Source organism: Heptranchias perlo, chromosome 27, assembly GCF_035084215.1.
Source record: "Heptranchias perlo isolate sHepPer1 chromosome 27, sHepPer1.hap1, whole genome shotgun sequence".
Lineage (NCBI taxonomy): Eukaryota > Metazoa > Chordata > Chondrichthyes > Hexanchiformes > Hexanchidae > Heptranchias > Heptranchias perlo.
This window is the reverse complement of record NC_090351.1, coordinates 10,448,215-10,473,177: the sequence shown is the minus strand read 5'-3', so window position 1 is coordinate 10,473,177 and position 24,963 is coordinate 10,448,215. Positions and strand designations below refer to the sequence as shown.

The following is a 24,963-nucleotide window of genomic DNA, read 5'->3' as shown; positions in this document are numbered from 1 at the left end:
GATAACCATTATCTATTTGCATTAACGTCAATTTCAAAGTTGCCAGTTATAGCATCTTAAGTGCTCCATTTATTTTGGGCAGAAACAGCTGTGCATGCTCACTAGTTCGGTCAATCAGGTAATAATCAGCCCACTATACTGGTACTGTTACCACATTAGATCAAACGAGAACAGGAATGTTAGCTACTCATTGAAGGACTGAATAAAATAATAAGTATTGATGCTTGAAATTGATGCAAATAGATAATGTGCATGAAATACAGAGCCTCCAAGATTTCGACTCTTGTGAGATTAAAGATTGACAGGTATGTTTTAACATGCTTAGGCTTTTTACACTGTTGACACTAAAGACATCTTTTATGTGATATAAGCCTACGGTGACAGTAATGCTCACTGTCAAAGTGGTTGCCAGCAACGACTGGGTAATGAAAAGCTGGAGATCAGAACCTTATATTCTCAGGGGTGGTGGAGATGGTTTCAATATTTCCTGCGCTGTAAAAGGTTCTATGGCTTTGGTCTCTGAACAGTTCTCTTCGTTATTCTTTACAAAGGTCAATAACATGGCAAATTCTGAGGCAGTAGAGCTTTTAGTTTATGTAAGGTTCGCACTTCAGGATAGGAACTGTGAGGGATCGGAATGCCTCACTTTCATAAACATACCAACCTCGATAATGCATTTTCAGAACGATGTATTTGACGCAGTAAGAAACCATACAAAAGTCTGTCAAACGTTATACCAGCCATCACATTCGCACGAACGCACCCGTTATAAGCTGTGGCCACTGTACCTTGGAATCTGGATTATTAATTGCCTGCTAGTTATGCTTATTTTGATTTGTTAAAAACCTGTGAGCTGCACTGATGTACAAGTTGCTCCCTTTATATGTAGAACAAATATTCATAAAGGTGTGGTGTAATCTTTCCCAACACCTTTGTAACGATTCATTGGTTGTCAAACTAAACAGCATACTTTAACTTGGGAATTTTAAGAAACTGTTTTCATTAGCAAGCTGCCGTTACAAATTAATTTCGTGAAAACATTTTATAACATTTAGCAAGTTTTAAATAGTAGGCAAGTAACATTCGCGCCAGGCAATGACCACCTCCCCATGACATTCAACAGGATTACCATTGCTGAATTCCCCCACCAGCAACATTTTGGGGGTCACCATTGACCAGAAATTTAACTGGACCAGCCACATAAATACTGTGGCTACAAGAGCAGGTCAGAGGCTGGGTGTTCTGCAGCGAGTGACTCACCTCCTGACTCCCCAAAGCCTTTCCACCATCTACAAGGCACAAGTCAGGAGTGTGATGGAATACTCTCCACTTGCCTGTATGAGTGCAGCTCTAATAACACTCAAGAAGCTCGACACCATCCAGGACGGAGCAGCCCGCTTGATTTGCTTCCCATCTACCACCCTAAACATTCACTCCCTCCACCACCGGTGCAGTGTGGCTGCAGTGTGTACCATCTACAAGATGCACTGAAGCAACTCGCCGAGGCTTCTTCAATAGCAACTCCCAAACCCGTGACCTCTACCACCCAGAAGGACAAGGGCAGCAGGTGCATGGAAACACCACCACCTGCACCTTCCCCCCCCCAAGTCACACACCATCCTGACTTGGAAGTGTATCGCCGTACCTTCATCATCGCTGGGTCAAAATCCTGGAACTCCCTACCTAACAATATTGTGGGAGAACCTTCACCCCACAGACTGCAGTGGTTCAAGAAGGCGGCTCACCACCACCTTCTCAAGGGCAGTTAGGGATGGGCAGTAAATGCTGACCTTGCCAGCGACGCCCACATCACATGAATGAATAATTTTAAAAAAGTTTTAAATGTGGAATGAATTCTATAACAGGTTAAATAATTTGATCAGTCAAGGGTTTCCAAATATATTTGCCTCCCAGTCCAGGATATAAATTTAGGTAGTGGATTGAGAGGGGTGTGTACTAACAAGTCAAAAATTCCCCAAGTGCTTTGGCCACAACAGTTCTGGCCAAAGAATACAAAATACACACCACTTATTTTTCAGTTTTATATTCAAAAATGAATTTTATTGAAAAAAAAGCTTGTGGTCAGTTGCACCTTTTTGGTAGCTAGTATAGTTCAGCCATCCAGAGATACAGTACCTAGTTGGTTTCATCTGAGGTTTGCCAAAAGTTTTTCTGCTCTGCTACCTCTCAGCAGTACCTCACTTGTTTGGAATATGACTATTATGGTGATTTTACTCTGTTGGTATTTCCCTCTTGGAGGTCCTCCAGGTTTTTGTAAAGATATGTCTAAACCACCTTCCCCCGTCTCCTCTCAAGTAAGTTCGCAGTATTGTTGCTTTGTACAGAAATCAGCACTTTCATCTGAAAGCAAGGGGAGTGGGAGAAGGAAAGGACTTTCAAGTATTCCAACAGTGAAGTGAAAGCTGGCAACCTATGGAATTGTTCAAAATCTTGCATATATACACTTTTTCTGTTCAGTTAAGATGTAATCTTAGAAGATTTAATTCTATTCTGAGGTTAAATTCTCTAAGCTGTCAGGAGAGGGAAAATAACTCCCAACTCTTTTTCTTTGTAAACTGTTTATTCATTACACCTTCTTGGGGCACCAGTATTACAAATTACATTATTTTGGAGATAACTCTTTAGTGCGTACAAATGTGAATTAAAAACTGAAAATCCAAAACCAGCATTTACGTCTATTGTATTCGTTCTTAACTGGAATAGGTTTGCATGTTTGTGAAGGATTAAGGTGTCCAGCAGCCACATTTTACCATGGTTATAGACCAATTGCAGTAACTCATTTTGTGATTTCTGTTTCAGAAATGTACTAAGTTGCAGCAAGTTCAAGATAATAGCCTGAAGAGTACAATGTGTTCACTAGTTCATGTAACAGTGTTGGGAATAGGGAGGGAAGCTGAAATGAGGGAAAATACTTGATGTCACAAACTGTACTTGCCCATGTTCACACTTTTGACATTCTTTCCTTCCTCCACCATAATTGAGGAAAATGAGCATGAGGTGCACATGGCATTTTTGTATATATGTAATTTGACTACATTTAGGGGACTTTTTGTTCATTTTTGCTCTCCATCACATGACTATCTGGGGAAGTATTTTGTTCCTTAATTCCTTTCTGTCAAGCGTTTGCATTGATCATTTTATCCCACAATGTAAAGTTAAATTTCCAACTGTGTTGTCGGGTTAAAATTTCTATAGAGTAAATATACCTCTATACTCAGCCTAGTAAAGAGAAGTTGCTGTTCAATTTTTTTTTTATGAAGCTTGATTAAAAATGCCTAACCTGGATGCATTCATTGCTGAATGCTGTATACTAAACTCTAAAATAAAATAAAAATTGGATTTGATTTGTGATAATCATTTGTCTCTTGTGATCTGATTAAAATGTAGCGACTTGTAGTATGGTGCCTTACTTTGTCATTATCGCTTATTTGTTTTGTTAGGAAGGACATCAAGGCTTTAGGGAGGGTACAGTGCAGATTCACTAGGATGTTGCCTGGTACGAGGAAATACAATACAGAGACTTGGAATAATTGTATTTTTTTTGTTAGAACAATGCAGATTACAGGGCAATATAGTGGAAGTTTTTAAAATGATGAAAGACTGGCACAGTAGAAAGAAGCATGCCTGTTTACCTACTGTTTCCAGTAGTTGAGGGGTCATAAATGAGGAGCCATAGAATCAAGATTAAATGTAAGTGATTTAAAACAGAGGGTAGAAAAAACAACTTATCTCACAATTGTTAATCTGTGGAATTCATTTCCAAGGTTCATGGTTGAGGCAGGAACTATGTCAACATTCAAGATTAAATTGGATAGATGGATAAGGAAAAGGGGTTAAGGGATATGAGAACAGGGTGGGTAAATGTGATTAGAACTATTTGCTCATGTGGAGGGTAAATGCCGACACGGACTGTTTGGGCTGAATAGCTTGTTTCCATGTTGTAATTTCTCTGTTATGTTTGAAGAACCAAGTAACGTGCAGAGTTTCAGGGCTAACCTTGTAGCTGTGTTATTTTTTTTTAAAAAGGCCCACGGTTTGATCCATGATCCGTGCTAACTTATCTAGGCAAATTGGTGGCTTAGTGCTACAATTAGCCGTAGCATCCTAATTTTGCTAGGATTCCTCTTACCAATCACAATCTAGTGACGATCCCTCCATTCCACCCCCAACTTCTGGAAAAGGCACGTTTAGGTGTTTGGCAAGGACGAGATTAGATTTGTGGATAGTACTCCTCACAGGTGAACAGTGAGCTGGCACTCACTGCCCAGTTTACGCATAAAGAATAATTGCTTAAGTGAGCTACATAGGGTTGTGCTTGTGAAGCAGTAGCCTAGCATGAATCTACAACTACAGGAGAACATGTCTTGCAGAGTTTCTAATTAATGTGTAAATTCCAAATTTAGTAAATTTTAAATCTCCCAATGTGGCCCTAAATATCAAAGTGCAGAAGAACACCTTTATGTTGCAAGAGTTGTCTATGGCAGTGAATCTCTACCTCCAACCAGGAAGCAAAATTACACTGCTTCTACTAATGGTATTTGGCATCTGGTTGTAGCTTTTAGCATTGCTAGCCTGTACAGATCTTTCCTGAAACTGGGGAGGATCCTGGCTGTATTCACAAAGTCACAATCACAACTTTGCACAAACTGTGCATCACCTGGATATGTTTAATCGCAAATTGACATTTGCAGTTTTGGAGTAACTGTATATGTGTAGAGCTCCTGTTGCCAGATTTGCCTCACAGCATGCACAGGGTTGATTGGCACCAATGAGAGCTTGCGCAATTACTGAACCATTGCAATATTGCATGAGTAGCTTCATGTCTGAGTATTTACATTTGTCTAGACCTCTGCCGACAGAGCGAAAAGTAAAAATACTTCAAAATGTCTCAAGTGCTTAACACAATGAATTATTTTTATGATAGGCAGTGATTATTGTTATGTAGGCAAATGTTGCCAGTGTTTTCTCATCAGCTGAGTGACAGCTTGGCCCAGGTGGTAACATTCCTGCCTCTGAATCAGAAGGTTCAAGTCCTACTCCTGGATTTAAGCACATAATCTAGGCTGAGATTCCAGTACGTTACTGAGGGAGTGCTGTATTGTCAGAGGTCCTTCTGTTGAAATGGTAAACCGAGGCCCTATCTACTTGTTCTGGTTTAGGTTGGCATTAAAGATCCCATGGCACTATTCAAAGAAAAACCAGGAGTACTGTTTGCATTTGGATTAGTGTTCCTCCCTCAACCAATGATGTTTTTAAAAAAAAAATAAACATCCTGATTAACTGGTTATTCATCTAATTTTTTGTGGGATTTTGCTGTGTGCAAAATGGTGGCTTTGTTGCGTACATAAACAGTCTTTGCACTTTAAAAGTAATTGTCTTTTGAAGTACTTTGTGTTATTTCTGAGTGATGTGATAAGAGTATACGTAACTGCAGGTCTCTCCTAAATACACTTAATTTGTAATAACCGTATTGACATAATTGTTCAAATTTTAACTGAAAATGTATGGGGCTAAAGGTTAATGGTTCTCAATATGATTGATTGGAAGCATTTGACAGGTGGCATTCTAATGAAACACAGACATTTTGTGGTTCTTGCTCTTGGTGGGATTTTTTTGGTTTTTATGATTCTCTGTACAGCGCTTGCATTGAGACATTCTAACCTTAACTAGGTATCAAAATGCATACGCGTGGCCTACTTGGAACCCAAGGCGATCAATTACAGATGTGTTCAATTCACAGGGTGTTTTTTTGAGCATATGACCAATATGCTGATGACTGGAAATGAAGCTTGCACTCTGACTCATGCAGGAAAGTGTGTTTTTGCAACACTTCATCCTGTATACAGTGTATGGTTTGAGCAAGAATGTTTTGAGGTCACAGTTTTTTGAGTGGTCTTGTACTTTCCATTCCGCTGCATCGTTGTACAACCATCTCATTCTTGTAAAATTAAAACATTGAAAAAGTAGTTTCAAAAAAATTACAGAATTTCACATTTAAAAACCAGAGCCATTTAAATAGAATTTGAGGAAACTATAAGCCCTTCTCTATTGGTTGATTTTTCTCCCCGTTTCCTTTTTCTAATCCTTTTTGGAAAAAAAACATGCACATCCAAAAAGTGAATGGGGGGATATTCTAATATATCTGAATGTAAGTTTATCTGTGCTTTGGGAGTAAGTAACTTTAATGAGTGCTTTTTGTAGCTATTAAATAAAAGTCATAAAAACTTGATCGGTTTACAAAATGCAGGGTACTTCCTTACCTTGCCTTGTGATTTCCAACTGACTGGAAAAATGTGCCAAAATATTGCACAAAAATGTTAGTCTAGTCTGAACAACTATCTAATGGCTCAGGCACATAACAATTTAAGCATTTTTAAGTGAAGACGAGCTGAGAAAAATGGTAAAATGACCAGCAAAAAATAGCTCAGAGCAATAATTGATGATTCAAATATTAGTATTGTATTAGGTACAATACAACTCAACTATTGGCTAAAGGCACCTAAGTTAGCAGGTTCCCGGCTTGAACCTGTGCCTACGACTTCTAGAATTTGTTATGATTGGCACAAAGATTAGCTATTCACAGAGCATGTCAGGAATTTGTAAGCCCTGTTCCCTTTTAATGGAAAATTACTGAATGAAAACCCCAGCCAATCCATTTTGAGTAACTAATTTTATTTGTATAAAACACCAGAACAAGGTAAAGCATGAAATCAACTTTTCTAAGGTAACTTTGAAAGTAAAAATATGTGTAATATATACTAGCGGATGTGTTGCTAGTACAGAAAGTGCAGAGTATAAATATAGTTAAGGAGAAAACTGGCAAGTGGACTCTGAGCAGGATCCTTATTTTTTGTAATGTATTCTAAATTGTTACATTGTTTTATTTAGCTTTATATGAACAGTGCTTTTGGAAGGACGATACATTAATTAAGTTTTGAAGGTGGTTCTCGATGCAAGCCCTGAATTTAAATGTTTAAATTTATCTTAATATTTACCACAATAACATTGAAGAACATTGCAAGGTACTTCACAGAGGCATAATCAGACAAAGATGGATGCTGAGCAAAGAAGGAGACATTAGTAGGGGTGACCAAAAGCTTCATCAGAGAGGTGGGTTTTGTGGAAGTGGTGGGGTGGGGGGGGGAGATGTAAGAAGAGAGAGGAGGTTACAGAAGTAAGGAGAGGTGAGACTATGAAGGGAGTTAAACACTGGGATGAGAATTTTAAACTGGAGGCGTTGGATAGGGAGTAAACGTAGGTCGGCAGGAGTGATGGGAACCGGGATTTGGTATGGGATATGATATGGGCAGCAAAAGTTTGGATACGTTGATGTTTATGGACGGTGGTGGATAGGTGGCTGGCAGGAGAGCATTGAAATAGTCGAATCTGGAGGTGACAAAGGGATGGATGAGAGCTTCAGCAACAGATGGGCTGAAGCAGGCATTGTTACATAGTGTGGATGGAGAGGATATGGGGTCAGAAGTTCGGCTCGGGGTCGAATAGGACGCTGAGGTTATGAGCAGTCTGGTTCAACTTGAGACAATCCTGGGCAGGGATATGGAATAAGTCTCTGGTAGAGTTTGTGGTGTGGGGCCCAAGGCAATGGTTTTTCTAATATTTAACTGGAGGAAATTGCGGCTCATCCAAAGACTGGATGTCGGGCAGACAATCTGACAACAGAGGCAGTGGTCGAAAGAGGTGGTGCAGTGGTCGAGCTGGATGTCCCCAACATGCATGTGGCTAACCCCATATCTTCCAATGGTGTTACCAAGGGCAACATGTAGGGGAGGGAGCCAACAGTATATCCTTGGGAGACTCAGAGGAAAGGAGGCACCGCTGGAGATGCTCTGGCTACAATTTGATAGGTGAGAGTGGAACCAAGTGAAGGCAGTCCCATTGAACTGGACAATTGAGAGACAAGACATTGTAGAAGATTGGTGTGGTCTACCACGACAAAGGCTGCAGAGAAGTTGAGGAGGGCTAGGAGGAAATATGCACTCCGATCACAGGCACAGAGGATGTAATTTGTGACTTTGATTGACCTCCCTTCAGTGCTGTGACGGGCAGACATCTGATTGGAGAGATTCAAACATGGAGTTACAAGAAGGATGGATACTGATTTGAGAGGCAACAACATGTTCAGGAACTTTGCAGAGGAAAAGTTGGTTGGAGATGGGTAGGGTGTAATTTGTAAGAACAGAGGGGTTCAGGGTGGGTTTTTTTGAGGAGAGGGTGATGATTGTTTTGAAAGAGGGAGACAGTGCCTTAGGAGTGGGAATAGTTTACAATGTCAGCTAGCATAGGGGCCAAGAACGGAAGTTGGGTGGTCAGCAGTTTAGTGGGAGTGAGGTCAGTGGAGTCAGGGATGGGTCTTGTGGACAAGATGAGCTCGCAAAGGGCATGAGGGGAGATACAGAAACTAAAGAATAATATGGGATCAGTGCTCAGGCAGGGGGAGTCTGGGGGGGGCTGGTTGGATTTGGCTTGGTGGGCAACGGGCAGAGGCAGTGTAACAGATGGTCTCAATCTTAGTGACAAAGGAGTCAATGAGCTCCTCGCACCTCTTGTTGGAGGTGATGGTGGAGGGGGCAAGCGAGACCGGTTTAAGGAGATGGTTGATAGTGGTCAAGAGCTGGGAGTCATCTTTGCTCTCCAGGAGAATCATTGAGTAATTGGTAGTTTTGGTAGAGGAGAATGAGTCCTGATAGTGCTCAGTGTGGTCAATCCAGATCTGATGTTGGATGGCTAAGCCAGCTGTGTACCAGGTACATGTAAGTCTGCGTCCCTTGGACTTGAGGGAGCAGAAGGTGGAGGTCGTACTAAGGGGAATAACCTGGATGGGAGAGAGTAAAGTTTTTAGTGGACAAGGGCATCAAAGGTGGAGGTGAGGAAGACTGTTCTTTGAATGCTGTTAAGAACAGGAGTGTAGTCCTGCATTGATGCCTTGTTTTCCCCCCTCAACCAGTAATTCATACTTTTCGAGTGTATACGGCATGTTACTCCTTGCAGCCGACCAGGTGGAAGGTGATATAACCGCTCCATGGTTCTATGTGTGATGGTGTTCAAGTGCAAAATTCAAATCTGTTAAAATTTCTTGTAGGATCGTGCAGTGTGGAAAAAAAATCGTGAAATTATTAAATGTGATGAAGTCTATATTCTTTCTTTTGTATGCTTATCTAAAATATGTTTTGTATAGTTTTTAAAAAAATGACTAGGCAAACAGAAGCCATGTTTTCCTCCCTCTTGGTGAAATTGTTTTGCAGTATAAATGGAGCGGTTTCACAGATATCTTTTGAATACTTAGAGCCACATCCTGAATGTAACTGAGCATAAACAAACTGCAAGTAGGTTGCATTGCATTTACCATTTTAGTATATTGAATTTAGCTCAAGTAATACCGTATTATCAGTGAAGAAATTAAGACAACTTTTTTTGTCTTGGTTACAGTGTACTTCTGAATTCCTAGACTAAGCTTGTTCTCGGGCTTCTGCCAATGCTGCTTTTGAGCTAACTGTTAGGATGTGCATAGTCCACTTCTGCTGAGCACCTTGCCCCAATTTGAGATAAGCTTGCTGTGTGAAATCATCAATCTGCATCCTCTTGCCCTGTGGTGCAGTTAGTACATCAATGTCCTGTTGCACCACACTGGTATATGCAAAGATTGCCTTAATGGTAAGATATTTCAAAATATAGAAAAACTCCATCTTTTCTGTTATGGTATAAATATTCACTTGAGTGTAATGCATGTTTTTGCTCTCTGCTGCTGCCACGAGGACTCAGAATTAAAGCTGCAGGACCATTAGCTGACTCTCAAAATCGCTACCAACATTGAATCTAAACAGGTGGCCTAAAGGCAGATTGTCTAAAGCCTTCACAAGAGTCCTGTTTATATGCACGTAATGCATTGAATGGACCTCATATTATAATGCATTCACTGATCTTGGTGTGTCTTTTTAAACTATATTCTGCATACTTGATCTTGGATTGGAAGTGTAATGTAACCATACTTGACTAGGCATTAAATATATTCACAAGTTGAAATCAGACTTTCTTTATAAGAACATTAAAAAATAGGAGCAGCAGTAGGCCATATGGTCCCTCGAGCCTGCTCCGCTGTGGCTGATCTTCGACCTCAACTCCATTTTCCCGCCCAATCCCCCTATCCCTTGATTTCCCCCCCCCCCCCAACATCCTCCTTTCTCCCCTCCTCCTGTTATGATGTTGACGGGGGTATTCACAGTTGCTCCATGTCCTTTTGGCACCTAACCAAGTGACCATATACTGGAGCATTGGCAGGGCGTCATAGCTGACCCAATCTTGTGCTCACCTGAGGACTATACTTGTGCAGTTCCTGGCGCAGATCATTTGGATGTGATCAAGAATTGGAATCTTAGTTGATTTCCCTGCCACTCTTATCCCAGGGCTATTGAGGTGAGTTGTAGGATTTCCATTGCCAGTGTGCAGCTAACTCAGTACAGACCAGGAAATTGACCTGGGAGCCTCTGGTCTTTATGGCTTAGTTATATGTTTGCTTTATCCAGTGGACTACTGCGGGAGCTGTACTTTTTTTATATATAAAAAGGACTGGGTGGTGTACCTTTCACCTCTCACCTTAATGATGAAGGTTGGAATCCAACAAATATTCCAGTGTTTGCTCTCTAAGGATCCTAAATCAAATGAGTCGCAACTTAGTTTCTAGTGAGCATGAAACTATAGCACAAAAGACTGCTGGAATCTAGTACTAAGGTGGCAACGTCGCTCAAGCAGCCGCAATGATTGATTAAGTTGAGGTGTTTGAAAATCAGGTAGATTGTGAATAAATGGCATCATGGGTCTATTTTTGGACATCCATTTTTTGTTAACCTTCATAGGTTTGATAGACTTGATTCGTATTTGTAAATGCACTGTGTTTTCACAGCTATATAAGGTGCTTTTACATTATAGTAGTGCAGCTGGCAACAGGTGCGTGATTCTCCCATTGCTAACTGCAACTTAAATGTAAATGAACTGAAATTTAGCGAGCCAATGGCATTGTAGACCCACAAAAATATGAATAAAGTTGCATAGGGGTTTAGGGAGGGATTTCCAGAGATCAGGTTTGAAGGCTCTGCCAGCAGTTGTATGGCTGGGAGGTGGTGGAGGAGGGAAATGGTAAATGATGCACAAAAGGCCAGATTTGGAGGACCAGAGTGTGTGAGGATGCAGAGATAGGGTGTGGTGAGGCCATAGATGAAAACTAGAGGGTTTAAAAATGAGGTCTTTAAATTCAATGCCTTGGAGACAAAAGGCCAATATTATTCTGCAAAGATGGGAGTGACGAGTGAACAAGTAAATGCAAGTTGTTCATTGTTGGCTGTTTGGTGGTGGTTGATGCTGACTGCTTCCAGCATCCTGTTCAACAAATAAATGTACTTCTGCAGCAAGAATTCCCCACATTAGTGAACTCTGTAATTTGCAAATGGCTAGCATATTCTGCAGCTCAAGATCAACTTCTGTGAGAAGCCCATCCAAATATGTGTCATAGCTATCCAAATTTCAATATTTGTAGACATCCCAAATCCAATATAATTTTAAATACAATATCAAACATTGCTAAACTGGTGGCCTTTGTTTTTTAAAAAAATCAGGCACTCTAAACTATAAAAATTTTAATTGTGCTTAGCCTTTGAGTCTTTTATTGTGAACAGCTATGTACCACAAAGAAACTCTTACCATCTGGCTGTTTCACTAAGGCTCCCCTTAAAAACCCATATCCATGACCAACTTTCCTCCTTTGGCTTGGCATCTATTTTCTTCACGTCTCTGAAGCACCTTGGAGTGTTTACTATTTTAAAAGTACTATATAAATGCAAGTTGTTCATTGGCTGTTTGGTGGTGGTTGATGCTGGTGCTGCTTCCAGCATCCTGTTCAACACATAATACTTGTTCACTTGTCACTCCCATCTTTGCAGAATAATATTGGCCTTTTGTCTCCAAGGCATTGAATTTAAAGCCCTCATTTTTAAACCCTCTAGTTTTCATCTATGGCCTCACCACACCCTATCTCTGCATTCTCTTCACACACTCTGGTCCTCCAAATCTGGCGTTTTGTGCATCATTTTCCATTTCCCTCCTCCACCTCCCTAAACCCCTATGCATCTTTACTTCTCTTCTCACCTTAAAAATATTCTTAAGATCCATCTTTTCAGCTAAGCTTTGTTCCTGCTTCTAACTCACTATGTTCCTTTTTCTATTTTATTCTTCTGTTTTTTTCCCCCCCCACCCCCATCTCTATCAACATGAGTTGAAAGATGTGAGCCTTTCTTACCCTTTTTGTTTTGTTCTGTTCAGTTTCAATAAAGGACTCACTTATTTTCCAGCTCTGAGAGTTCATTTCCACAACATTAACCTGTCTTTTGTCTTTACCAGTGCTGTGTATTTCTAGTGTTTTCAGGATTAAAGCCAGTTCCTGCATCAGGCTACCATTTGGTCTTTTTGCATATTTAAAAAAAAAATTGCTGACTGTTCCGATGTTCTTTCACCAGCTGCTGTTCTTTTGTCTGCCAGTAGAGAATTTCATTCCCAATTTAAACTTTAGATGTATGTGTGTGTGTATGTATCCATCCACAGAGAGATGTGTTTTCAAGCTGATAGTTGGGGAGGGTAATTTAGTAGAATTCTGGAAATTCTAGATATGCAGTTGCTGACTTTGTATATCCTGTTAAAATGAAAGTGCTGGTACATACTGATCATTTAATATATTGGGACTTGATACTGGCCTGTTAAATGAGTAGCAGCAGTCTTAAAATTGGGCTGGGACAATCTGAAGTGACTGGACTATTTGTCCAATGTTTGTCCTGTTTGCTGCAACTAAGGTATAGAATCATGGAATGATCCAGCACAGAAAGAGGCCATTTGGCCCATCGTGCCTGTGCTGGCTCTTTGAAAGAGCTTTCCAATTCGTCCCACTTCCCTGCTCTTTCCCCATAGCCCTGCAATTTTTCTCTTAAGTATTTATCCAATTCCCTTTTGAAAGTTACTATTAAATCTGGTTGCACTACTATTTCAGGCAGAGCATTCCCGGTCATAACAATTTGCTGCATAAATTTTTTTTCCTCATGCCGCCTCTGGTTCTTTTGCCAATTGCCTTAAATCTGTGTCCTCTGGTTACCGACCCTTCTGCCACTGGAAACGGTTTCTGCTTATTTACTCTATCAAAACCCTTCCTGATTTTGAGCATCTCTATCAAATCTCCCCTTAACCTTCTCTGCTCTTGCGATTTATAGATTATGTGGAATCTTGTCAAATAAAAACTCGTGCAGTGGGAGTCGGAATTGGGTGGTATGAGGAACCTGAAAAGAAATGTGCAGTGTTGGTAATTTTGTTTCCATTTATCACTGAGGTGTTGTTTACTTGATCTGTGAGTTGTGGTGAACTGGGATTGCTAATTTCAGTAAATACCATCTACGTACAGTGTGAAGTCTGCAGTTTCTCAAATTCTATGTCACAAAATTACTTTGATGTATTGCATGCAAACTGTGCCTACAGAAATCATTGCAATTCCATTTTATCTATATTATCTCTTAAAAATGGCCATTAGATAGAGATAATGCCTTGCTATCAATCCACACACCTCAAATTGAAGAAATGTTATTGGTGCATCAAATTTTACTTCTCATGGACTCAAATTCATTGTTGAACATCAGTTGACTGACTAGTTTAGTAATACTAAATTTGTGCTGATCACACTGATACATCCTAAGGAATGGAATACTTTTCCCAGTGGTATCATCCATCCTGGCACAGGTTAGATGCCGTGGTACGCCCTTAATCCCAGTCTGCAGAGCTTCTTCTCTTCAGTCCTCCCCTCCCCCGAATACACACATACTGTTTCTGTTTTCTACAGCAGCCATTTTTCTAGCCTCTCTCCTTCTGTGCCTCTATTTGAGATGGACAATTGGTGCTGGAAATGTGAGTCGATTTGTGGCTCTGGCTCTTAATTGGTAAGACCCAGGTATGACGAGCAGAGATGAGAAGTATATATGCAGACCACACATTCTTGAGGGTTGTCTTCACTGTAAATATCTAAACTGAGATAAATTGCAACCAGTGGAGTTTCTTATCTCCTGTCCACATAGGGCAAATTGTCAACTAATGGCAACTATAGCCACTTCAACATTTAAAAATAAAATCAAAATTAGTCGACTTTAACTGGAGGGGAAGAAGGGATAAGTGAATCATAATCGGACAGAAGTGCTGACATTTGTATGGTATTTATCATAGCTTGAGATGGAATTCCTCAGTATGTTGCTGTGTAGTTGGGCTGATCATGTATTGGTGTAAGTCACTTCTAAATGGCTAAGAACTGGTGTAGATTGCACTGGAATGGTCATGTGCTAAAAGCACTCAAGTTTCTGGGATCAGGCCATATTCATAATTACTCAACTCCCAAGTGCAGATTTAGACAGCTGCAGAACTGGAAAATTGAGTGATCTGTGTGAACGTGCAAAAAATGAGGCAGGAGGCATCATGTCATTACTCTTGCATCATTTGAATATTTTAATAGTGCTCTCAGGACACAAATGATCATTTGGGAATCATACAAGATGTATTGGATAGCCAGAGTGCTATGGGATATGGCATGTTTGTTTTTTTTTCTCTTGGGGAAGGTACATGTGCAATTCAGGTTCATATACGAATATATTAAAGCAATCATCTAATGTATTAATGGATAGAGATTTAATTACAGCATTTTGTAAATGCTGAAATCTATAACTTGTGAGCCAGTTTACTGCTGTTTAGTTCAGAGAATTGGTGGATGCAGTCTTGCAGCCAAAATGTTTGTGTAATTGCAGTAGTTGCAAGGTGTTACTTTGATCTCACCTGTGGTCCTAGTCTGTGTTTAGTCTTGGGTCAGGCCAGCAGAGAGGTGTGGAGGGCATGCAAAGAGGGAAGAGAGAATCTGTTTGTGATTTTAAAGATCTATGACAACCCTAATCTGTGGGGCCCAAGTTACATTGCAGTGCCACAGCTGATATTGACTGCCTGTTCTGTTTGGGGACTGTTCATGTCTTTTCCATTGCATCAGTCAAATCATCCAAACTAGACCATATCTAGTGATGCTCCCCAATATTTTGAGATAAGTTCCCCCTGTTCTTGTGGGCCATGCTTTGACTGAGGGTGATCTGCTTTCAGGCCTGTGTCAGTGCTGCTGTGAGGTGGCTACTAAGGAGTGTGAATGGTTTAGAGGGGAATTAGCATGGTTGAGAATAAGCTCAGCAGAGTTGGGGGACTGAATCTGATATTACTTTTGCACAGCATTAGGAGTCTAATGTGCAACATCATCCTGTCTTAAGCATGTTTTAGAAAAACAACTAACCAACCGAAAGCTAGTGCCTTGTATAAATTAGTCATTCTAAAGATTGCAGAAGTGCACCAAAAAACTCTTCTGGCTGGTGGCAGGTTATGTTTTACTTCAAACTCTGGTTTATGGTAGTTAATACATTTTTGGAAAGTTAATACAGTTTGTCCCTAATTTTATATTACCATTATAAATTTCTGTGCCCACATTTATAATTGAAAATGCCTAAATAAACTTGCCACGCTGTAATTACACCCTTGGTGGTGGTGGTGGCACAGCAATGTCTCTCCTGGCCGGATGGAGTAACTACAACATGACAAGTTTATATATGCAGTTTCCATTATAAATGTGGACATAGGAATTTATAATGGCAAAAGATGACAGGAAATGTGCAGAGATGTAAGATTTTTAATATATTATAGACGTGGTTAAGCCCTTTACTGCTGAAGTTATTTCCCTGTATTTCTGCAAATTCCCTGTGAAGTATTTCTGCATGGGAGTGCTGATAGTCTGTGGATCAGCGAAATTGCATTTCTGGTTGTGGAATCTTGGAAATTTCAGCAATGAAGGAAGTCATTTGGTCAGTTGTGCAGTGCTTGTAACACAATTGTGACACAATTCACTCTTCCACATTCTGAGTGCACACTAAGTTGGGACTGCAGGTATCTGTGCACCATTCCTCAGATGAATAGGGTGGGATTCACCACTGTTGTATTGTAACTGTGTCTATTAAAAGATGCATAAGGATCATTGAAATTGTTGTTTTTTAAAAACTGATTTCTATTTTTAAAAAAAAAAGTTTTTTTTTTCCCCAGGCGTATTGGGATTTCTTCCCAAATTTGCCCCCCAAAACACTGACGTTCATACCCAAAATCAGGTCCATATGTGTCACATCAGTGATGTCAGCATGTGCATTGCTTTTTTTAACCTGCTGTGTTGACATCACACATGATGTGTGCGTACCTTTGGATCGTCTATCTGCATTTATTCATTCTTGCTGCCCCCTATCTCTACAATCTTACAGTCATAAGGTCAGTGACTGACCTGCTTTGCCAACACAGAATAGGACACATAGAAAATAATGCAACTTCTGTTCTCTTTTACCTGTTTGTGGAACTAGTTTCCAAAGTCAGTATCATTTGCCAATTCAGAACCAGTGGCCAAATGCAGCAAATTCAAATTGAGTTAGAAATCACAATCATTCAATTTTCTTTCTCTTTTTAAAATTTTTAAAAATATGGTATTTCTGCAGTCCTCGTTCCTATCTATACATAATTTGTATACAGAAAATAATTTTAAAATATTTTTTCCCTATTTTTTACATAGACATTCTTTCTCATACTATGATCTACCTGCTCTGGTATTTTCATGAGCTCTCTTGGTTTGCTTTATCTTTGAGTGCCATCACTTTATTTTTGTTTTCAGGAGATTCTGTCAACATTCTTTCTCCATCTTCTCCATCAAATCTTCAGATTTGAACAACATTTAAGAGTACAAATTGAAAATCTATATTTCCAGAAATATTCTTTCCAATGCTTGGTATTTTCTCTCTCACATACTCTTATGTCTGTCTGTCTGTCTGTCTGTCTGTCTCTCCCCCCCCCCCCCCCCCCCCCCCCCCCGCCGCCCTTCCTTCCCTCCTCTTTCTGTATATTTTTTCTCTCTTGCCGCTTGCGTGCATGTGCTGTCTAACCTCCCACATATACACTCTCTCACCTCACGTGCCATTTCTCTCTCGCTCCCTTCCCCCAAATTGTGATGTTTAGTTTAACTTGTTTTCTTGAGTTTTAACAATGTTTCAAATTTTTTTAACTGATTTTTCTCTGAATTTACCATTTTTTTTCTCCCATTTTGATGCTAAAAATATAACTTGAAAAATGTGGGTTTTTAAATTGGTAATAAAAATCATTATGATAAATGAGACCTGTCTGGATTGACTTCGTCTGATTCTGTCTTCCCATGCACGAGTGCCTAATTTCCATTCACTGTCTTCCTGAATTTACAACATTAGGAACTATAGTGTGAACCCATGTCATCTAACTCCATGGCCATTACAGCACAGTACCAATGTACTGTACCATCGGGCAGTTACTTAATGGTCACTCGAGTCGATGTTGGACAAATGCATTCTGGATTAAATTATCAGTTGATGCCTTATCCAAACTAAATAATGATCTCAATAGAAATTGTCACTTTTAGTAAATTTTACATCCAGTTTAATTCTTAAAATGGGATAATGCATAAAGCTTTTTTTATATATCACTAGATGAAAAGCCTTTACTCCAAATGATAAGTGATGGAAGGTGTCGTCGACAGTGCTATCAAGCGGCACTTACTCACCAATAACCTGCTCACCAATACTTGGTTTGGGTTCCGCCAGGACCACTCGGTTCCAGACCTCATTACAGCCTTGGTCCAAACATAGACAAAAGAGCTGAATTCCAGAGGTGAGGTGAGAGTGACTGCTCTTGAAATCAAGGCAGCATTTGACCGAGTGTGGCACCAAGGAGCCCGAGTAAAATTGAAATGGGAATCGGGGAAAACTCTCCACTGGCTGGAGTCATACCTAGCACAAAGGAAGATGGAGGCCAATCATCTCAGCCCCAGAACATTGCTGCAGGGGCTCCTTAGGGCAGTGTCCTCGGCACAACCATCTTCAGCTGCTTCATCAATGACCTTCCCTCCATCATAAGGTCAGAAATGGGGATGTTCGCTGATGATTGCACAGTGTTTAGTTCCATTCACAATCCCTCAGATAATGAAGCAGTCCATGCCTACATGCAGCAAGACCTGGACAACATCCAGGCTTGGGCTCATAAGTGGCAAGTAACATTTGCGCCAGACAAGTGCTAGGCAATGACCGTCCCCAACAAGAGAGAGTCTAGCCACCTCCCCTTGACATTCAACGGGATTACCATTGCCGAATCCCCCACCATCAACATCTTGGGGGTCACAATTGACCAGAAACTTAACTGGATCAGCCATATAAATAATGTGGCTACAAGAGCAGGTCAGAGGCTGGGTATTCTGCAGCGAGTGTCTCCCCTCCTGACTCCCCAAAGCCTTTCCACCATCTACAAGGCACAAGTCAGGAGTGTGATGGAATACTCTCCACTTGCCTGGATGAGTGCAGCTCCAACAACACTCAAGAAGCCCAACACCATCCAGGACATAGCAGCCTGCTTGATTTGCACCCCATCCACCACCCTAAACATTCACTCCTTTCACCACCGGCGCACTGTGGCTGCAGTGTGTACCATCCACAGGATGCACTGCAACAACTCGCCAAGGCTTGTTCGACAGCACCTCCCAAACCCGCGACCTCTACCATCTAGAAGGACAAGAGCAGCAGGCACATGGGGAACAATATCACCTGCACGTTCCCCTCCAAGTCACACACCATCCCGACTTGGAAATATATTGCCATTCCTTCATCGTCGCTGGGTCAAAATCCTGGAACTCCCTCCCTAACAGCACTGTGGGAGAACCTTCACCACATGGACTGCAGCGGTTGAAGAAGGCGGCTCACCACCACCTTCTCAAGGGCAATTAGAGATGGGCAATAAATGCTGGCCTTGCCAGCGACGCCCACATCCCCTGAACGAAAAAAAAATGATTACAAACCTCTGGAATCTTTGTAGATGTGACATTAATGTGAAAAGTAGGACTGTATCGAACTTTCGTGTTAAAAGCTTTTCAATAATTTTCTTTCAAATGTCGTATTTACAGCTGTGTTACCAGTCCTGATTCCTGTTCCTATGGTCTTGGTTGCACTTCCTTGTTCCAGTTCTTGCTTTGTGTACTCTAAGCACACAGGTTGCAAAATTCTGAATGTTCAGTGTGTAGTTTATCCAAAGGTGGATAGCCCTAGAGACTCTAAGGCATCATGGCTTAGTTGCATTGTGAATGGAATAATTCAATTAAGCCTCCTAAATCAATCTGTCTTTATCCTATTTAATACACACCCCTTATTGCTGAGAGTCCCAGATTTGTTTGTTTTGTTTTTTGCCATTTAGTATTGTTGTACCAGTGATAATGTAACACATAAAAATGCTCTTAAAATGGCTTTGCCAAATTATGTAAGTGAACTCCCTCAAAACTTTAGTTGGCCAGATAAATTTCGCAAACTGTGGAAGAGTGTTGGGAAGTGATGAGCATATTTTTATCACATCTCTTATCAATTACCTCTCTACTATGCCATACCTAGAACAAATCCAATACCTTGTTTTTAGTGGGGAAATTGCAGCCGAGTTGACACAAGCTGTGGCGAATTGCATCTTAACAGTACAGTATAAACAGTGAAATTGGAAAAGTCAGACTAAAAATCCATTTTTTAAAATTGTTTTGATCTATGTTGAACTGTTTTGAGAGTTCCTGGAGCTGTAAATGCTGATGACTCTGCACATGGCCTTTGGCAGTCCACTTGCCTCCTGCTTCTGCCCTGGTTGCCGTATGGGTAATTTTCCATAGATATGGCTCCTCCTTATGGATCTTAAGGAGTGCAGTGTGAAAAAAACATTTCATGCACAAAGTCTTGTTTGATCACAGTCTGTATAGATGAGCACAACAGCTCATGCATTTTTCCTGTGAACTGATGCAGCTGTGATTATATAGAGGTGGAAGGTTTGTTTATGGCAAATGACTTTCACTGCTGTTATCTCACCTTGTCTGTTGGATGCAGTGCTTCAAATCGCATTTTGCACCCCATAAATGTCCGAACTGTAAACCTGTTTCATTAAGGATGGTTTTTATAGCCAAATTTAAGTTATATGAATGATTTTTGAATTATTCTCCCATTCTGTCTTACAATTTGGGCATCAAACATTTTTAGTGCTGGTTGTAGCATTGTATTAGTTGTATTGACTGTAAGGAGTTACTATCCATTTCGTAGTTAAAGTTGGGTGGGAAGAGTACCATTGCTAATCAAGTTTATTATCTACTTTTTGGTGAACTGGAAAAAAAACCAAGCAATTTGTTAGCTTGTCATTGCTTTGACACATTCATCTTTCCATTTGTAGTATTTTTGCTATGATTCTGTTCTGCCCTGTTGCAATTCTTCCCCACCATTCAGTGACTAGCCCCTACCTAAACCAGTGGTGCATTTTATTCACTGTCATTTCCTCTGCTTAAAATGAAAGTAATTTGAGTAAATTTACTTCAGTTGCAGTCACAAACTGCAGGAATTAGGGGTTACGGGGAGCGGGCAGGAAATTGGACATGAATTTAGATTTGAGGTTAGGATAAGATCAGCCATGATCTTATTGAATGGCGGAGCAGGCTCGAGGGGCCGATTGGCCGACTCCTGCTCCTATTTCTTATTTTCTTATGTTGTCATTACCAGATGCAAGTCGCTTCCAGAAAGAGTTAACACAACAGAAGTAGCTTTCTTATTTATCTTTCTGCTTCTTACTGGGAGCCTAGACTGCTACAAATTAGCCTGAATGGTATATGTTGGTTATGTCAATATTGTACAAGGGAGATATTGTTATAAAGCTAAAGAGGAACAAAGTTAATAAAGAGATTGTCAATGCACTGAGATGGCAGAACAGAATAGCTGACTCTTAATGTGCAGAGAGCAATTAATACTTTGTCACTGTTAAGATGATGCATGCTGGGATTAGAATTTTGGGAGCTTGTCTCGGCATGGTATGTGTTTAAGTGAGCATGACGCCCGGCAAGTATTGTTCAGAGGTAGCTTGAAAATGCTTAGTAGGAAGCACTAAATCTTGAAGTCACACCCACAAATTAAGTCAAAGTAGAAAACAGTGATCAGTTTACATTGGAATTTGAGATAGATTCTGATTAACATGCCGTACTTCCTGGTTACACATGACAGCAGGCACTGAAGGGGGTTGAGATTGTTAAGTAATTAATTTTTCTCCCCCTCCTACCCCCACCCTTCCAAAAAGTGCTGAAAACCTTTACAAATGTGATAATGTGTACATAAGCTTCTAAGCCACTGCTATGCCATTCTTGATTCAGCTGTCTGGATAAGTGTCAGGTCTCTGGCATCTTCCTGGCTGGTATGGAGATCAGGAAATTCCAGTACAGTATGCTAGAACATGTATACATGCTGCCAGTGATTTCCCACTGTTTTACACCTCTCCTAAAATGCTGATTGCTGCTTGGATGAGGTACCTTAACCAAGTGTCTGTTCATGTGTGTGAATTGATGGTGAGTTTTAGCAGTTTTTTTTACCATGGAGGGCAAAACAGTTGAAACCAGCCCTGCCCTTAATTGACATCAACACACCTGCACTTTCCAGCAGGGGTCACTGAATAGCAATCGGACTATTCTTTCTTCCTTCTTTCCCTCCTTCAAGCCCAGGAGTACTGAGACCAAGTAGCATCCCACTGCTAAGTTGATTGAGATCAGCTAACTCTGCACAGTCTGCGAATCAAACCTGTGATCTTCTGATCTGGATGGCCTAGTGCTACTCTGGGTGGTGCCTTTTACTCACTAGGCCATTGGCTGATGACTGTTGGTTTATTAATGTTGTCATTTTGCCCATAGATATTGAGATCTGAATTGTGTTTAGTGTTTAGAATTGCAGTAAGACCACAGTTGAGGGAATAACCTATGTAACTTCTGATTAATTTGAATTGGTAATTTAAGATGTAGTCCGTATCTTGTCTGTCACTATCTTGAACTCTGTATGTTCTGATTTTATATTCCAGTTCTCAGAATTTAGATCGGGTCATGTGAAACTTTGCCTTTCCCCCCCACATTCGTCATCCGTTGCAAGGCATAATGAGCATGCTGTTAACCAAGTGGGCTTGAAACCTAATAGTAAACAGCCTTTTTACTGATGGTGCATTAAATTGGTTACGTCGCAGAAAGTTTCAACCTGGACTTGCAAATTGGCTTGTGTTTCTTTTAAAAATAAAACATGGTAGAATAAAATTGATCAAACAATCTTTCCTCTTAAAATCTATGGTTATGTAAACGTGCGGACATACACTGAGAATTGTGGATTAGCCTCCTGATTATATAAACTCCTGGATCTATTTACAGCAGATGATTGTTCTGCTTAAGCATTCTAAATACAACTATATAATCAAGGGCAGGAGTACAGAGTTTGTTGCATGAAGCCAAAAACTGGTTAGAATTGCTTTTAAGTTCATTTATTCTGTAATCCAAACCTTAGATGGAATTTTAAATCAATGCAGATTGCTGTAGCTGCTATTCTAAATTAGTTTTAAGGTATAGATACAACTACCCTATGAGCTGTTGCATCCGTTGACACATTTTGTGCTGCACACACTGTTGGGAATCAATACTTCAAGTTATGCAATAATTTCCACCTCCTTCAGTTTAAGCTCTGTTTACATCCATTTGTGCATTCACATTGTTTTCTGGGTTCTCGCCTGTTCATTTCAAAATGGATGTCATTGAGTCTTAAAATGCTCTTCCTTTCTAGCTTTAGACTATTCTTAATCACAGAATCTAGCAAAGATTTCAGCAATTCACAAATATGTTCTAGTGGAAACCCTCCCAGCAGTCTGCAGACCTGGTCTTGCTTGAGAACTTTTAAGGGCTGGGAACTTGTAAATTGGCAAAGTAGTTCTTACCAGCAATTCACCATAACCAGGATTAAGTTTGATCCAGGAAATGGGTGTATGCAAGATATGACCATCTAATTAGAATGTAAAACTTAGTCATTTACCTTTTTTATTTTGTTTATGGTTTGGAGTTGATTTTTTTTTTAAACTTCCTTTTCTTCCAGTGTACAATATTTTGGTAACTGGAGGGGTGTTATTAACACTGTCATATAGCCCCTGATGCTCACTGCCTATGCTTATGCATGAAAATTGATTAGTGTTCAAAGAGCCATACTTCATCAAGAACTGACACTATCAGGCGATGAAGGGCAGAAAGTTTGGAAGAGAGAAGAAAATTAATGACGACTTTACGGCATCCAGTCGGAACATTTTGCCCAAGAAAGTAATTTAAAATTTAGTTTGAAGAATATGGACAATTGTAAAATCCTTGCTGTTTGTGAGTGGAGTTATGGTCATGGAAGATATAGTTGCAGTGTTTTATTCACATCCTGTGCAGTTGCTTGTATATTGGCAGTGAGAGATTAATACTGTGCATGTTTATATTTAGCGTTGAAAGGGGATTGCTGCTGTTGCTTGAAATGTTCTTAAAAAAAAAACATTCCATACTTTCAAGTGCTAAAAAGCCAGCTATCCCACTGAATTGTAAATGACCATTTTGTACAATAGTAAATTAGTCTCATGGTGACCAAAGTACTGTGTAAGGCAGTTGAACAGATAAGCAAATACTCTAGAACTGATTTGAGGTTGAGGAGGAATAGTGCACTGTGGTCACAGTTTACTTTTTAGAAGGTGATTGTCAAATTCTTGAGCTTTCTATTAGAAAGACACCTGTTCCAGAATTCTTTTCATATGCATGTTTATAATGTGTATATTGGGAGGCTCTGCGATCTTGATTGGTCCAGCTGTTTGAAATTGCTTCAGATAAGTAAATAAAGGGCCTTGAACTACATGGAAACCTATAACACTATACAGTAATGTTAAAGATATTGTACCCTGTTAGCACGCTTGGTTTCATGCTACATTCATGTTTCTATGATTGTAAATGCAATGGTAAAATTAGAATGCTCTTTACTGTACTAACAGAAGCAAGACTGCCAGCAGTAATGAAGATGATGATTTGGATTTATGTAGCACCATGTCACATTAAAATGCTTCACACAATTAATTACTTTTTTGGAGTGCAGTGACTGTTGCAATGAATTAGCGTTTTGCTGGCTCCAGTGTTTACATGAAAGGCCAACACAGTGTTCCATAGGGACCATTGTGCATTAATATGTCGATACATTACTCCTCTTGTGTTTATATACTGAAATGGCTGGCTATGCTTAACACTGCTGTCTTTTACTGGATGTTCGCTGCTCCCTCAGGGAGCATTGCCACAAACTGCATTGAACAAATTCATGACTGTGTGTTATATCTGTGGTGCTTCCAATTTGGAGAGAGTCAGACCAGTTGAGGGTGTGGCCTGTATAATATTACTTCCTCATCTGTGGCTTTGTCACCTCCAGACTCGACTATCCATTGGTCTCCTAGTTGGCTTCTCACCCTCAACCCTCCCAACTAGCTCATCCAAAATTCAGTATGTTTCTTATCCCACACAAAGTCCAGTTCACCATCACCCCTATCCTTGCTGACCTACATTGGCTCCTGGTCCCACAGTGTCTCAAATTTAAAATTTTCATCCTCGTGTTTAAATCCCTCCATGGGCTCACCCCTCCCTAACTCCCCAACAACCCTGTTCCTCCGACTGTCACCTCTTGTGCATCCCCCTCTGCCCCACCATTAGTGGGCGTGCCTTTAGCTGTCTAGACGTGTACTGTGGAATTCCATCCCATAACCTTTCTGCCACCCTCCTCCTTTAAGACCCTCCTTAAACCCTAGCTCTTTGATTTGATCAAGCTTTTAGTCACCTCTTAATGTGTCCTTCTTTGACGCAGTGTCCATTTTTGTTCGATTACGCTTCTGTGAAGTGCCTAGTGACAATTTTCTACGTGCTATATAGAAAAATAGAACTTGCATTTATATAGTGCCCTTACAATC

At 40.3% G+C, this 24,963-nt stretch overlaps 1 protein-coding gene across 5 annotated transcripts in view; it reads left to right on the top strand.

Annotated features, from left to right (window-relative positions):
• The window catches only part of LOC137344390 (homeodomain-interacting protein kinase 1-like), a 92,219-nt gene that overhangs the window by 16,129 nt on the left and 51,127 nt on the right, over nucleotides 1-24,963 (top strand). The window lies entirely within an intron of this gene.